We start from the raw sequence: 14,521 nt of genomic DNA on the forward strand, positions 1-14,521 counted from the left end.
AAAGGGAAAGAAATAGCCTGGAAGGGTGGCTGGCGGAAGGTGGTTTTTAGAGAGAGACTTGCAGATAACAGGAAAGTGAAGGCTATAAGGAAGGCTGTAATTAAACAGCACATGGAAACACAGTCACATTATTTTCCCATTCCATGGGATAATGATGACCACCTCAGTGGAAAAAGGAGAGATTTTAAGGCATTAGGGACTATGGGCCACCTTTTAGCAAGATTTCTCTTCAAAGTGGTTAAAACAGTGTTTTGGCAATTCAAGTTTCATTTTCAGACAAAGTAATTCATGGGAACCTCAGTGACTGTGGATGAATAAGATGCTGTTGAACGGCTCTGACTCGGGCCAGCCATGCTTCTCTAGGGACCTTGGAGACTGAGGCCACTGTGATCTCAGGTTCAGGGGGCAAGTCCTCTCCACACAGCCCTAGCTGGCCTCACAGCTGAACATGGCTCCCTTACTATTGGACTCCTTTGTTCACCCACGTGAGTTTGTGAATAAATCCTTTCCAGTTTGAAAGCTTGCTGACACTTTGAGACAGGTGTGGAGAGAGGACTCTGAGCTGAACACTCCCTGGGGACGGCAGGCCTGGTGAGATGGCCTAAATTGCCAGAAGATAGGGCACAGCAACTCAGATTTGGGCTAGGGGTGCAGTTTGGGGAGCCGTAGTGGGCGGGTAGGCAGGTGTGAGCTTGAGGACAAATTCTGCCCTCTTCACTGCATGGCCCGAGCCAGGGCAGCTCACTTGCTGAGGCAGGGCAGGCCTCTGTTTATTAGCTTGACTCCTCCCTGCTCCCTGGTCCCCAGATCTGCTTCTGTGAATCACCCTGGGTGGCTGCAGGGGTGCTTTAATCAGTGAGGGGATCTCAAAGAAAAGCCAGGTATTTCATAGACAAAGATGACTTATTCCTCACCATCTGAGAAAGCAAGGGTCTAGTAGAAGGCAGTGGGGCCTGGGGCTCTGTCATGTCACCAGGAGGTCTCTGTCTTGACAATTGCTTACTACATTATGCACGTGTGGTGCACTGCACATTCTGTTGTGGACATTTGCAAATGGAATTTACTTACAAAATGATGAAACCATTTCTCCCAAAGTGGGGAGGATAACTCGAAATCACAATAACAACCTAAAATAACAATATCAAGATTCTAGGAAAAGATTTTAGACAAGCCACTCTCTGACATGTCCCAAGGCCAGAATGGAGTGGGGCTTGATCGCAGTGATGGTCTCAACAAGCTGCCTAAAGAAATTCTTATTTCAGTGGGATTAGAATAATGTGAGGGGTAAAGGAACACCTGCCAGGCATAAGCATTCCACCTAGTGGAAATTAGAGTCTGCTGATGAAATCACAAATGATTTTAACAGGGAGGAAGGGGGTGGGCAGCACCCAAGGACAGACGAGTGTAGATTTTCAGTAAACCTGCTGGGTTTTCACACTGCCTAATGCCTTGGCTGTGATACACCACGAGTATGTCAGAATGCCCAGAGACACCAAAGTCTAGAATTAGCAGCTATTGTAAAGGAGTCCTGGTCAGCACCAAAGTTGTTTGTTTGCTTCCTTATTGGTCTGTTTGGAGCAAGAGGATGGACAAGGAAGCAACCCCCTCGGCTAGGGGAGGATGCAGAGTGGAATGAAAAAGTGCCCAATTCCCATTTTGTTTCCAACTCTACCTCCCTTGAGAATAGTCCTCAAACTGGAAGGAAAAAAAAAAAAGTGGAACAAAGATCATTGAGAGTAAAATGAAGCCCCCAACAATAGAGGAAATGTAAAATAGAGCTCCCTCAACTCCGTCCTAGAAAATAACCCACTTGTCACAATCCCCACAGGTGGTCACGTTCCCCACAGCTGGTCATCCAGGTTGGCCAGAGCCCCCAAAGCAGCGCTTCTGGGGAAAGATGGCCTGACCAGAGACAAATCCATTTATTAATAGTCCTAGATTTCAACACAGAGAAGAGAAACTGAAGCCTACCTTGTTCAGCAATGTATTTGGTTTTGTTGTTGCCGTGTTGTTGTTATTTTTGAAACAGAGTCTCACTCCGTCGCCAGGCTGGAGTACAGTGGCATGATCTCGACTTACTGCAACCTCCACCTCCTGGGTTCAAACAGTTCTCCTGCCTCAGCCTCCTGAGTAGCTGGGACTACAGGCTCACGCCACCACGCCCAGCTAATTTATGTATTTTTAGTAGAGACAGAGTTTCACCATTTCGGCCAGGATGGTCTTGATCTCTTGACCTCGTGATCCGACTGCCTTGGCCTCCCAAAGTGCTGGGGTTACAGATGTGAGCCACCGCGCCTGGCCTGTTTTTTAAATAAAGTACCTGAAAAGAGGATTCTCTGGGCTGCAGGTGACCCAGACCCTAAAGGGACAATAAATGACTTTGAGGTAAAAAAGTCATGACTCAAAATAGTCTTGTCAGGATAGAAAAAAGAAGACATTTTACAAGAGAAAATGTAACATTTTATATTTGGGTTTATTAAAATGATTCATTCAAATACATAGTGGAGGAGCCTGGGGACCCAAGGGGACTGGTTTCCTATGGGCTCCATGTGGACCAAGAGTGTGAGGTTTGGGAGAGCCCCCCACACATGGGAGGCAAGGACCTAGCACAGGGAGGGGCCACAGTCCTCCATTCCCACTCCTCAGGCCATGTGCCCTTGTGTAGGGTGCAGCTCCTGGATCCCAACCAAGTAGGAACCGCCCAGGCAGGTCACCAGCACAGAGGGGGCCTGACGGCAGAGCAGTGGTGATGAGACAGGGGCTGTCAGCCAAAGGAGAGGTGAATTTAGGTAGCTGAAGAGTCACCAAGGGTGAGAGTGGGACCATTCTTTACATCCAGCGGGCCACATTAGAGGAGGCTGGCTGGGGTCCTGTCAGATGGATACCAGTGTGGTGGGAAGTTCCCCGCCAATGGAGGGTCCGCACAGTCTCAGGACAGCCTCTCTGCCAGGGTACACTTCAGAATGGATCTTTGAGGCTTTGTAGGAAGGTGGCCTGAGGAATTCTAAAGTCTCTTCCCAAGATGTTGATGGTTGCCATAGATGAGGAGTCAGTAGGAGAGGAAGTGCCCTTTTCCAGGCAGGTGGGAGGAGTGGTTAAAAGGGAGGCCAGGTGCAGTGGTTCACACCTGTAATCTCTGCACTTTGGAAGGCCAAGGTAGGGAGATGGCTTGAGTCTAGGAGTTTGAGACCAGCCTGGGCAACATAGTAAGACCTCATCTTTACAAAACATGTTTTTAAAAAATTAGCCAAGTGTAGCAGGAGGCTCAGGTGGGAGGATCGAATGAGCCCTGGAGGTCAAGGCTTCAGTGAGCTGATCTCGCACCACTGCACTCCAGCCTGGGCCACAGAGTGAGACCTGTTTCTAAATAAATAAACAGGCCGGGTGTGGTGGCTCTACACTTTCAGAGGCTGAGGTGGGCGGGTCATTTGAGGTCAGGCATTTGAGACCCCCCTGGCCAACATGGTAAAACGCTGTCTCTAATAAAAATACGAAAATTAGCCAGGCTAATTTTTTTCTTTTTATTTTTTCTTCTATTTTATTTTTGAGACGGAGTTTCGCTCTTGTTACCCAGGCTGGAGTGCAATGGCATGATCTCGGCTCACTGCAACCTCCGCCTCCTGGGTTCAGGCAATTCTCCTGTCTCAGCCTCCCGAGTAGCTGGGATTACAGGCACGCGCCACCGTGCCCAGCTGATTTTTTGTATTTTTAGTAGAGACAGGGTTTCACCATGTTGACCAGGATGGTCTCGATCTTTTGACCTCGTGATCCACCCGCCTCGCCTCCCAAAACGCTGGGACTACAGGCGTGAGCCACCGTGCCCGGCCGCTAATTTATTAAATAAGGTGGCGGGGGGACTGTAATCCCGTCTACTCAAGAGGGTGAGGCATGAGAATCTCTGGAACCCTGGAGGCAGAGGTTGCAATGAGCAGAGATTGTGCCATTGCACTCCAGCCTGGACAATAGAGCAAGACTTCGTTTCAAAAAATAAAATAAAATAAAATAAAATAAAAATAAATAAACAAAAATAAAAAGGGCAAACCAAGGCACTGGGGTTCAAGCCCTGCCTCTGTCACTTTGTGTGACCTTTGGCAAGGTACTTAAGCTCGCTGTGCCTCAGTGCCTTCATTAAAAATGAGGATCATGGCAACTGGACACACCTGTGAGGATTTCCATGAGGGTTATCAGAGTTAAATGAAGGCTCTTAGCACTGCGGCCACACCCATGGCAAAGGCCACGTGCTGGATAGCTGCTGCAACAGTCATTGTCACCATCATCATCTTCACCGCTGATTCAACACGCAGTTACTGAACCTGTCTATGTGCCAGGGGAGTAGAGACCAGTAGGGTGGGTCCCCGCCTTCAAGAAGTCACAGCCCAGTTTAGAAGGCACAGGATTGTCACATGAAGAGATAGGTGAGGGGCAGAGCAGGGTGTGGTCACATCACCTGGGTGGGGCCCAGGAAGGCTCCTGGGGGAGGCGGGCCAGGGCTTCTGAAACCATGACGTGGCTCAGAAGCATTTCAGTGTCTTGTTTTCCCGTGCTCATCAGGCTGTTTATTCTGGGGGCGGCTGTGCATGCGGTGCCCCCTCCACGCCCCAAGTGAGCATCAGGACTGGCAGGGCTGGCTAGGCAGGTCCAAAGGCTCAGGGACCCGCCCCACGGCCTCCTGGGCACAGCTGGGGCCCACAGTCCTCCATTCCTGGGCCTTAGGGCCTGAACACTGAGGCCCTCTGTGTGTGTGTACCCTCTCTGTGCCCAGCACCATGCTGTGCTGTGCTGTGCTGTGCTGTGGTGTCGTGTCTGATCCTGGGAGATAGGAGGTGTTAGGGTCATTCTCATTTTACAGCTAAGAAAATAGGCTGGGACATTAAGTGTCTTATAAAAGTCCCAGCCAGGTCTTGGAACCAAGGTTTCTAATGCCAAAATCAGGTATACCCACCCTGGGCAACACCAGAGGTGACTCAACCAAGAACCCTGCCCTCTGGGAGGAGATGGAATCAGAATGTGATAACTGACCCTCCAGCCCAGAGGAAGGGTGGAGGGGCTGTGAGAGCCCTGTCCTCTGGGTCCTATCCCCTGCCCATGCAGCATCTTGCAAAGTGGCCCCTGCCTGCTCACTCTTCACGGAAGCATCTCCCAGTCCGTGCTCGGTTTAGAGACGGAAGGTAGTGGTTTAGAAAAAAAAGTTCTTTAGTAGTGGCGGCCCTTTTTTCAAATAAAATTTCATCAGAACACACTGAAAATTGGTAACAGGAGAGCCATTCTGGGTACAGAGAGTGAGGGGAACCTGTGTGTGACCTCCTGCTTCCTGACCTTTCTCACCCTACCTTAGACTCTTCTGCAGAGCCCCATGTTGTCTGTGACCCTGGCTTTGAGGTGGCAGAGTTAACACCACTCTTCATTAGTAAAGTCTTGTCTGGGGCAACCCCAGAAGAACGTAAGTTCCATGGAGAAGTTTTTTGTTTGTTTGTTTCTAATAGTGGCAAAATATATATAACATCAAATTGACCATTTTTACTACTTTTGAGTGTTAGAATTCAGTGGTTACGTAAATTTACAATATCAGCACCATTCATCTTCAGAACTTCATCTTCAGAACCTCTTCATCTTCCCAAACGGAAACTCCGTACCCACTAAACGCTAACTCCCACTACCCCCTAAATGTTTTCCTCCCTGCAGATCCTGCAGCCACCACTCTACTTTCTGTCTCTATGAGCCTGGCTACTCTAGACACCTCACGTAAATAGAATCATAGAACATTTGTCCTTTTTTGCCTGGCTTCCTTCACTTAGCAGAATTTTTTCAAAATTATGGCATGTGTCAGAACTTCATTCCTTTTTTCAGCTGAATAGTATTCCGTTGCATGACTGTACCACATGTCCATCTGTTCAGCCGTGCGTGGGTGCCCGGGTTGTTTCTTCCTTTCAGCTATTGCAATGAATAATGCTGCTGTGAATATGGGTGTGCAAATATCTCTTTGAATCCCTGCTTTCAGTTCTTTTGGGTCTATACCTAAAGAAGTGGAATTCCCGCATCATGTGGTAATTCTAACTTCTTGGGGAACCACCATACCATTTTCCACAATGGCTGTATACCACTTTACATACCCACTGGCAATGCACACAGGTTCCAGTTTCTCCACATTCTCCCCAGCATGGCAGGGGCTTTAAACCTTTGGTCATGGGTATACCCTCAGAGACTAGGGCAGTGCCCGGCACATTGTAGGTACTTGATACATATTTGTTGGATGAATGAATGGGAGGCTTTGGCTTCAGAGCAGGTGTACCTGGGAATTCTCCTACCTGAATGGCACCCAGTCAGTAAGTGCCCTGCCCACAAAAGGTCCCAAGACCTTCCCATTCCATTCCCTGTTCAGCTCTAAGACAACCATCCTCCATCCTTTATTTTTAATTTTGATTTATTATTTATTTATTTATAGAAATAGGATTTCATTTCGATGCAGGCTGGAGTGCAGTGGCAAGATCATAGCTCACTACAGCCTCAAACTCCTGGGCTCAAGTGATCCTCCCACCTCAGCCTTCCTAATAGCTGGGACTATAGGCATGTGCTGCCCGGCAACATTTTTTTTTTTTTTTTGGTAGAGATGAGCTCTTGTTTTTTTGCCCACTGTGGTCTAGAGCTCCTGGCCTCAAGTTATCCTCCTGCCTTGGCCTCCCAAAGCCCTGGGATTACAGATGTGAGCCACCACTCCCGACCCAATTTTTTTTTTTTTTTTTTTTTTTTTTTTTGAGATGGAGTCTTGCTCCGTTGCCAAGCTGGAGTGCAGTGGCATGATTTCAGCTAAATGCAACCTCTGCCTCCTGGGTTCAAGTGATTCTCCTGCTTCAGTCTCCCATGTAGCTGGGACTGTAGGTGTGCACCACTGCTCCCAGCTAATTTTGTATTTTTAGTAGAGACGGGGTTTCACCATGTTGGCCAGGATGGTCTCGATCTCTTGACCTTGTGATCTGCCCGCCTCGGCCTCCCAAAGTGCTGGGATTACAGGCATAAGCCATTGTGCCCAGCCTTTTTTTTTTCTTTTTCAGCACGAATGAAAAAGTCCATCCAGGGCAGAAATGAGAGTCAAGAGGCCCAGAGGAATGGGACTAAAGGGAAGGGACTGAAGTGTCAGGGGCCAAGGAAAGCCCACCATGAGTTTTCTGTGATCCTGGGGCTTGGCTATTTGGACCAGGGGTGAGAGATAGGAGAAGGGAGACAGGAGATGCCCAGAAGGACATAGCCCTGGGGAACATCGCAGCTTCTGCACCTGGTGCTGCAGTGAAGTAACCGGGAGGCGCTGGCAATTGGCTTCGGGGTCTGCTATGTTTCAGAACTCCTCCTCCCAGTGTCTTCCCTTCACTCGGGCCAGACTTCTCACCCATTTCCACCCCTGCACCTTTGTTCCAGCTGTTTGTTTCCTGTTCCTTCCCCCAGGAGCAGCATTCCTACTTTTTCTCTTTTCTTCCTCACCCAAGGTGGCTCATCTCTGAAATCCCAGAGGAAGGTACACATCCTCTGCAGGGCATTCTCCATGGTTCTAAGCCCCCTCTCTGCCAGGCCCTAGACCCCACAAGGCAAGGGTGGGTTGGACAGCATTGCACAGTACATGTTGTGCACTATGCGACAGGATGCCTTTCAGCTCCAGCACAGCAGGTTGAGAGTCTGTCCACTAAGTGACCTCCAATCCTCTCCCACTCTTCTGGCTCACAGTGAGAGGTATGCACAGCTGGAACTCCAAATGGTGTCCCAGTGGGTGTGATCAAAGCAGACACAGCAAGATGATGCCTGGCCCAGCAGAGACCAGCAGTGAGGGCCCTCCAGAAAGGGGTCTCATGGTTCTCTTGTCCCCCACCATCTGGGTTAAAGGCTCTCTAGGTCCTGAGGAGGGGCTGAGACTATTGGAACCCAGGGCAGCGCCTGTGGTCTGTGCATGGACAAGGGTCTGGGAAATTGTCATCCCACTTCCAGTGTGGGCTCCCTCCTACTCAGCACTACTAGGCTGGGGACACAGACCTGAGTTATAGAGTTTTTCTAGGTGTCCCCACTTGGATGTGCTGGTCTGGGAGGCCTTGACCTACCCGAGAGGACAGCCCCTCAGCTCCCATGCTGGGCACACTTGTATCTCTCTAGGCAAGGGGAGTGTTCACTGCTGTTTCTCAGCTGCTAAGCAGTGGGGCTGCTAAGGAGGACCATTCCCCCGGTTAGCTAAACTACCCACTGCCACATGTCCTGGGACTCATGTAGAGTTGCTTGTGCAGGAAGCAGGCTCAGCCATGAATCCGCTTGAACACAGAGCTTTCTGCCCTTGTGTCTTCTGATTGGGATTCATCTTAGATGCCTTGCTTGCTCCTGGGCAGGCATCTATGAATGGGGACATCTGTGTTCCACTCAATGGTCTGACAGGCCCCACAGGTCGAGGATGACTGATTCCTTCTCTGAGGTATTCCCCGGGTCCCCACAGTGAGTTTTTATTACTGCTTGCCACATAGTCTGTGTTTTAAGTCTGGCCATTCCAAACTTCCCCTCCAAATTCGATGAGCAATCTGCCCACTGTGATTGCACAATGCTGAGACGGGTAAGCAGAAGCAGTTGTGCTTACGTAGATGCGTGGTTCTTCATGACTTCTGTGGCTAACGCTGCGATCTGCTCCACATCCTGGCCTGGGTTCCATGTCTGTCTGAGAGCTCTCTGTCACCTTCTCTATAGCAGTCTGTGACCCAAGGTAGTAATTGCTTAATTGTCTGCTAGGCTCATGGCTCTCAGAGGCCAATGACTGTTGTATTCATCTTTCTATCCCAGACCTGCACAGGAGGTCAGTTCCCCATATGCATTTGTTGAATGGAAGGAATTTCAAACTTCCTGAAGGTGGGGACTGGGCCTTTCCCTTTCTTACCAATTCTATATCTCAGCCCAGCCTGGAGCTGAGTTCATAACAGGACTGATGGGTTGCCCAATGGAGGGTACTGCTGAAAAGTTTCCCAAGTCAAACTGGATTTTGATCCCCAAGGAAACAAAGAAACCCCAAGACTTGACTCAACTAAGTATCTGGAGTGCCTGTCGGTGAAAGGCCAGGCTCCATCACATGTGAGCCATGATCATGGGGCCATGGGATGGGTTTTGGTGAGATGGGAAGAATGAGCGTCATAAAACAAGAGAAGGACTTTGCATGAACCAATGGTGATCAGGTGCCAGGAAATGAGGAGTGGCTAACTCAGTAATCTGTCCTTGAGGTCTGATTCCAAAAGAAAGAGAAGAAAGGGAAGAAAGGGAAGGAAAGGAGGAAGGAAGAGAAGGAAGAGCAAAGAAAAGAAGGAGAGAAAGCATAGGTTTGGAAGCCAGATAAAGCTGGACCTGACAGGAGTTGAGACCAGCCTGGCCAATATGGTGAAACCCCGTCTCTACTAAAGATACAAAAAATTAGTTGGGCATGGTGGCATGCGCCTGTAATCCCAGCTACTTGGGAGGCTGAGACAGGAGAATTGCTTGAACCCGGGAGGTGGAGGTTGCCATGAGCCAAGATTGCGCCATTGCCTGGGCGACAGAGTGCGACTCTGTCAAAAAAAAAAAAAAAGAAAGAAAAGAAAAAAGCTGGACCCGAATCCCCTTTCTGTCTCTTCTAAGTGTGGATCTCTAGACACAGGCTCCATCTCTGTGTCCTAGTTTCTGCATCTGTAAAACGAGAATTAGAGTAATGCTTGTGATGTGTCCCACACTGTTCTTGGCACATGGTAGAACTCAGTGTATTCACACAGTATATAATGGGGATTATTATCACCACGGCTCAGGTTTTGCATGAGGTATCAGTTTGGATTTAATGAACTTAAGCCAAAAAGAGCATTTATTTTAAAACTTCTGGCCAAGTGCCGTGACTCACACCTGTAATCCTAGCACTTTAGGAGGCTGAGGCGTGAGGATCACCTGAGGTCAGGAGTTTGAGACCAGCCTGGCCAACATTGTGAAACCTTGTCTTTACTAAAAATACAAAAATTAGCTGGGCGTGGTGACATGCATCTGTAATCCCAGCTACTCAGGAGGCTGAGGCAGGAGGATCGTTTGAACCTGGGAGGCGGACGTTGCAGTGAGCTGAGATCGCACCACTGCAGTCCAGCCTGGGCAACAGAGTAAGACTCCCTCTCAAAGAAAAAAATAAAATAAAACCTTCCAGCTCATCAAATTGAAGAAAGAGTTGAATTCCAAGACTTCAGAAAGGCTGGGAAAGGAGGGCCTGAGGTTTCAGGAACAGAAAGACTACCTCTGGGCAGAGGTAGTGCCAGCCTCCTTATGTGACTTCCAGGTTCAAATCTCAGACAGTCTTACTGGCTGGCTTGGATCCTGTGCTGACAGCCCCACAAGTAACATGATAGAACTGGGGGAGAAGGAGTTCCCCCTCAGAAAAGTGAGGTGCTGTCCAGAAGAAGGGAAGTAGAAGTTGCAGGATAAGCAGAACCGTTGACCACTGCACATGAGAATCCCCCACCCTCCCACCTCCACACCAGTGCACGCTTAGGCCCTCCAGATCAGCCCTCGTGCACAGAACTGTGTAATTACTGCTCCCCCACCCTCCCCCATTCTTCAAATTCCTTCACCAATTTTAATTTCAACACACCATCTCCCTGCCCACCCCACCCAGCCCAGCCTAGCAGGGGCTGAGCAGGAGGTGGCAGCTTTGCTCAAAGGGCTGCCCTGCTCCAGGGTCTCCTGCCTTCGGGTCCCTCCCTGAGAGTCCCAGGCCACATGCTCACCTGCTCTTCACAGAATTCCCTACACTCTAGGGAACAGAACTCAGGCCGGTGTTGAAATCCCTACTTGCCTCTTCCTGCTTCTACCTTTTCAAACCAACTCTTCTTTTTACTTTGCTCTTGGCCAGATCCTGCAGAAATGTGTTCGTAGGGAGGCCTCTAGGAGACCTTGAGCATCCAGTGCAACAAGAGGCTCCACTGAGAAGAATTGAAGACAGAAATACTCAGGGTTCCAGCCAGGTGCGGTGGCTCACGCCGTAATCCCAGCACTTTGGCAGGCTGAGGCAGTTGGATCACAAGGTCAAGAGATGGAGACCATCCTGGCCAACATGGTGAAACCCCGTCTCTACTAAAAATACAAAAATTAGCTGGTGTGGTGGCACACACCCTTAGTCCCAGCTACTCAGGAGGCTGAAGCAGGAAAATTGCTTGAACCTGGGAGATGGTTGCAGGGAGCCTGGGCAAAGGGCAAGACTCCATCTCAAAATAACATAAAATAAAATAAAGGACTACTCAAGGTTCTGGAGGCCCTCACAGGGTGAGGGGAGGGGCCCACCTGCCAGCCTTGCCAGCCCTTTCTGCTCCAGGGTTCTGATGCAGCTATGCCATCTATTCAGGGCATCTTAAAGGGCCTCTAGATCTGAGGGGCCACACTTCGGAGGCCTAAGGTTTCGTAGTGAACAGCTGCAGGCCTGAGGAGAAGGGAAGTAGCCTCCCAGAACTGTCTGGCCTGTTTGACTCTGTCTTCCCTACTCTGCTCGAAGACTTGTAGTGCCCAGTATCCTCCTGTCCCCACCCAGATGCGTCTGTTCCATGAGGCGCCGCTTCCTGCCAACCTTTCCCTTTGTTTTTTCCTTAGTAAAGCTGGTACCTCCCCTTTCAGCTATCCATATGGTTAGAAAGTCCTGATCAATTAATTCCCACATAGATGGTCAATTTAAAAATCTTAGAAAACTTATTTTTTGAGACAAAGTCTTGCTCTGTCACCCAGGCTGGAGCGCAGTGGTGCGATCACAACTCACTACAGCCTTGAACTCCTGGGCCCAAGTGATCCTCCCACCTCAGCCTCCCAAGTAGCTGGGTCTACAGGCCAAGAGGCGCGGCTAATTTTTTTAAATTTTTAAAAATTTTAATAGGGATAAGGTCTTTCTGTATTGCCTAGGCTGATCTCGAACTCCTAGGCTCAGAGGAGCCTCCTTTACAGGTGTGAGCCACCAGGCTCAGCCTTAATAAAAGAGATTTAATCACAGAGTGTCTACTTCAAAGGATAACTCTGAAGGGTAGATCTTTGTTGTAAGGCCTCCTGAGCATTGTAGCTCTTGTGCCTCAGGGATGCATGGATGGATGGGTGGATGGATGGATGGATGGATGGCTGGATGGATGGATGAGAGGGATGGAGGGAGGGAGGGAGGAAGGAGCTCATAGGGAGAGATTTGCAGTTATAATCACCTCCTCAGGGCTCCTTCCATCACGAAGATGGCCACCTACTCTGCCTACATAGACCTGGCTCTGGGGATACAAGCAACTGGGCTTTACCAGCCTGTGCATCATTTAAAAATCAAGAAAATAATCTTTTTATAAAGAAAATTATAGGAAGCAGTGAAATGTGGCTTTTGGGTAGTAATTTTTTTTCTTTGTTTCCCTCCCTCCCTTTTTCTTTCTCTTTTTTTCTCTCTCTGTCTTTCCTCCCTTCCTCTCTCCCTTTCCCTTTCCCTCCCTGTTTCTTTCTCACTCTGTCACCCAGGCTAGAGTGCTGTGGCGCCGCCTCATCTCTGCCTCCTTGGTTCAAGAGATTCTCCTGCCTCAGCCTCCTGAATAGCTGGGACTATAGGTGCACGCCATGATGCCCATATAATTTTTGTATTTTTAGTAGACACAGGGTTTTCCCATGTTGACTAAGCTGGTCTTGGACTCATGACCTCAAGTGATCCACCCACCTTGGCCTCCTAAAGTGCTGGGATTACAGGCATGAGCCACTGCACCTGGCCCCTTCTTTCCTTTTCTTTATCTCTCTCTTTTTGATATAGTAATCCACAAACCACAAAATTCACCCCTCCTTTAAATTTTTTTTTTATTTTAGAGACGGGGTCTTGCTCTGTTATTCAAGCTGGAGTGTAGTGGCGAAATCACAGTTTACTATAGCCTCAACTTTCTGTGCTCAAGAGGTCCTCCTGTTTCAACCTCCTGAGTAGCTGAGACTATGGTGTGTACTACCACACCTGGATAATTTTTTAAAAATTTTATAGAGATGAGGTCTCCCTATGTTTGGCCAGGCTATCCTCAAACTTTTGGGCTCAAGCCATCCTCCTGCCTCAGCCTCCCAAAGTGCTGGAATTATAGGCATGAGCCACTGAGCCTGGCCCAACTCACCCTTTAAGGCAAGAGTGCCCAATCTTTTGGCTTCCCTGGGCCACATTGGAAGAATAATTGTCTTGGGCCACACATAAAATACATGAACACTAATGATAGCTGGTAAGCTTAAATATATATATATATATATATATATATATATAAACATATAAAATATATATGTATATATACGTATATATATTGCAAAAAAGAAATCTCATAATGTTTTGAGAAAGTTTATAAAATTGTGTTGGGCTGCATTCAAAGCCCTCCTGGGCTATATATGCAGCCTGCAGGTCATGGGTTGGACAAGCTTGTTGTAAAAATGTACAATTCAGTGATTTTTTTGGTATGTTCACAAGTTTGTGCAGCCGTCTCTACTATCTTATTCTGGAATATTTTCATCACCCCAAAAAGAAACCCCAGACCTATTGGCAGTCATTCCCCGCCCCCCAGTTTCACCAACTCTGTCTGTATGGATTTGCATGTTTGGACATTTCATATAAACAGAATAAAAAAATATGTGGCCCCTGTGTCTGGCGTCTTTCACTTAATATGAAATCTTCAAGGTTCATTCATATTGTAGCATGTATCAGTACTTCATTTTCTTTCTTTCTTTTTTTTTGAGACAGAGTCTCACTCTGTTGCCCAGGCTGGAGTACAGTGGCACAATCTTGGCTCACTGCAACCTCTGCCTCCTGGGTTCAAGCGTTTCTCCTGCCTCAGCCTCCTGAATAGCTGAGACTATAGGTGCATGCTGCAATGCCCATCTAATTTTTGTATTTTTAATAAAGACAGGGTTTTACCATGTTGGCCAAGATGGTCTCTTGACCTTGTGATCTGCCCGCCTCGGCATCCCAAAGTGCTGGGATTACAAGCATGAGCCACCACGCCCTGGCCAGTAATTTATTTTTAAAGCTGAATAATAATCCATTGTATGGATAGGCTGCTTTTTTATTATCCTGATGGCCATTTGGGTTGTTTTCACTTTTTGGCTACTATGAATAATATTGCTATGAACATTCATGTACAAGTTTTTTGTGGGCATACATTTTCAATTCTATTGGATGTATACCTAGTATGCAATTGCTGGGTCATATGGCAATTCTTTTTTGTTTGTTTTTATAGAGACAGGGTCTTGCTTTGTTGCCCAAGCTGTAGTGCAGCTATCCACAGACACAGTCATGGTGCACTATAGCTTTGAACTTCTGGGCTGACACGATATTTCTGCCTTGCCTTCTGAGTAACTGGGACTACAGGTGTGTGCCACTGCACTTGACTCTCATGTGGTAACTCTATGTTTAACTTTTTGAGAAACTGCCATGAGTAGGAGATTTTTTTAATTAATTTTAATTTTAAGTTCTAGGGTACGTGTGCAGGATGTGCAGGTTTGTTACATAGGTAAACATGTGCCATGGTGGTTTGCTGCA

General features: G+C 48.1%; 1 long non-coding RNA gene across 8 annotated transcripts in view; it reads left to right on the forward strand.

Annotated features, from left to right (window-relative positions):
* Window positions 1-14,521, forward strand: part of LOC128929610 (uncharacterized) — a 142,729-nt gene that overhangs the window by 111,949 nt on the left and 16,259 nt on the right. For 2 of the 8 annotated variants that reach the window (XR_008476296.2, XR_013526526.1), the window contains one exon: window positions 10,871-11,696. The exons of the other annotated variants lie outside the window; for them this stretch is intronic. This is a non-coding gene — a long non-coding RNA (uncharacterized LOC128929610). Of the gene's footprint in view, window positions 1-10,870; window positions 11,697-14,521 lie in introns of those variants that run through there. 8 annotated transcript variants of the gene reach the window in all.

Source organism: Callithrix jacchus, chromosome 14 (assembly GCF_049354715.1).
Source record: "Callithrix jacchus isolate 240 chromosome 14, calJac240_pri, whole genome shotgun sequence".
In the NCBI taxonomy this organism is placed as follows: Eukaryota; Metazoa; Chordata; class Mammalia; order Primates; family Cebidae; genus Callithrix; species Callithrix jacchus.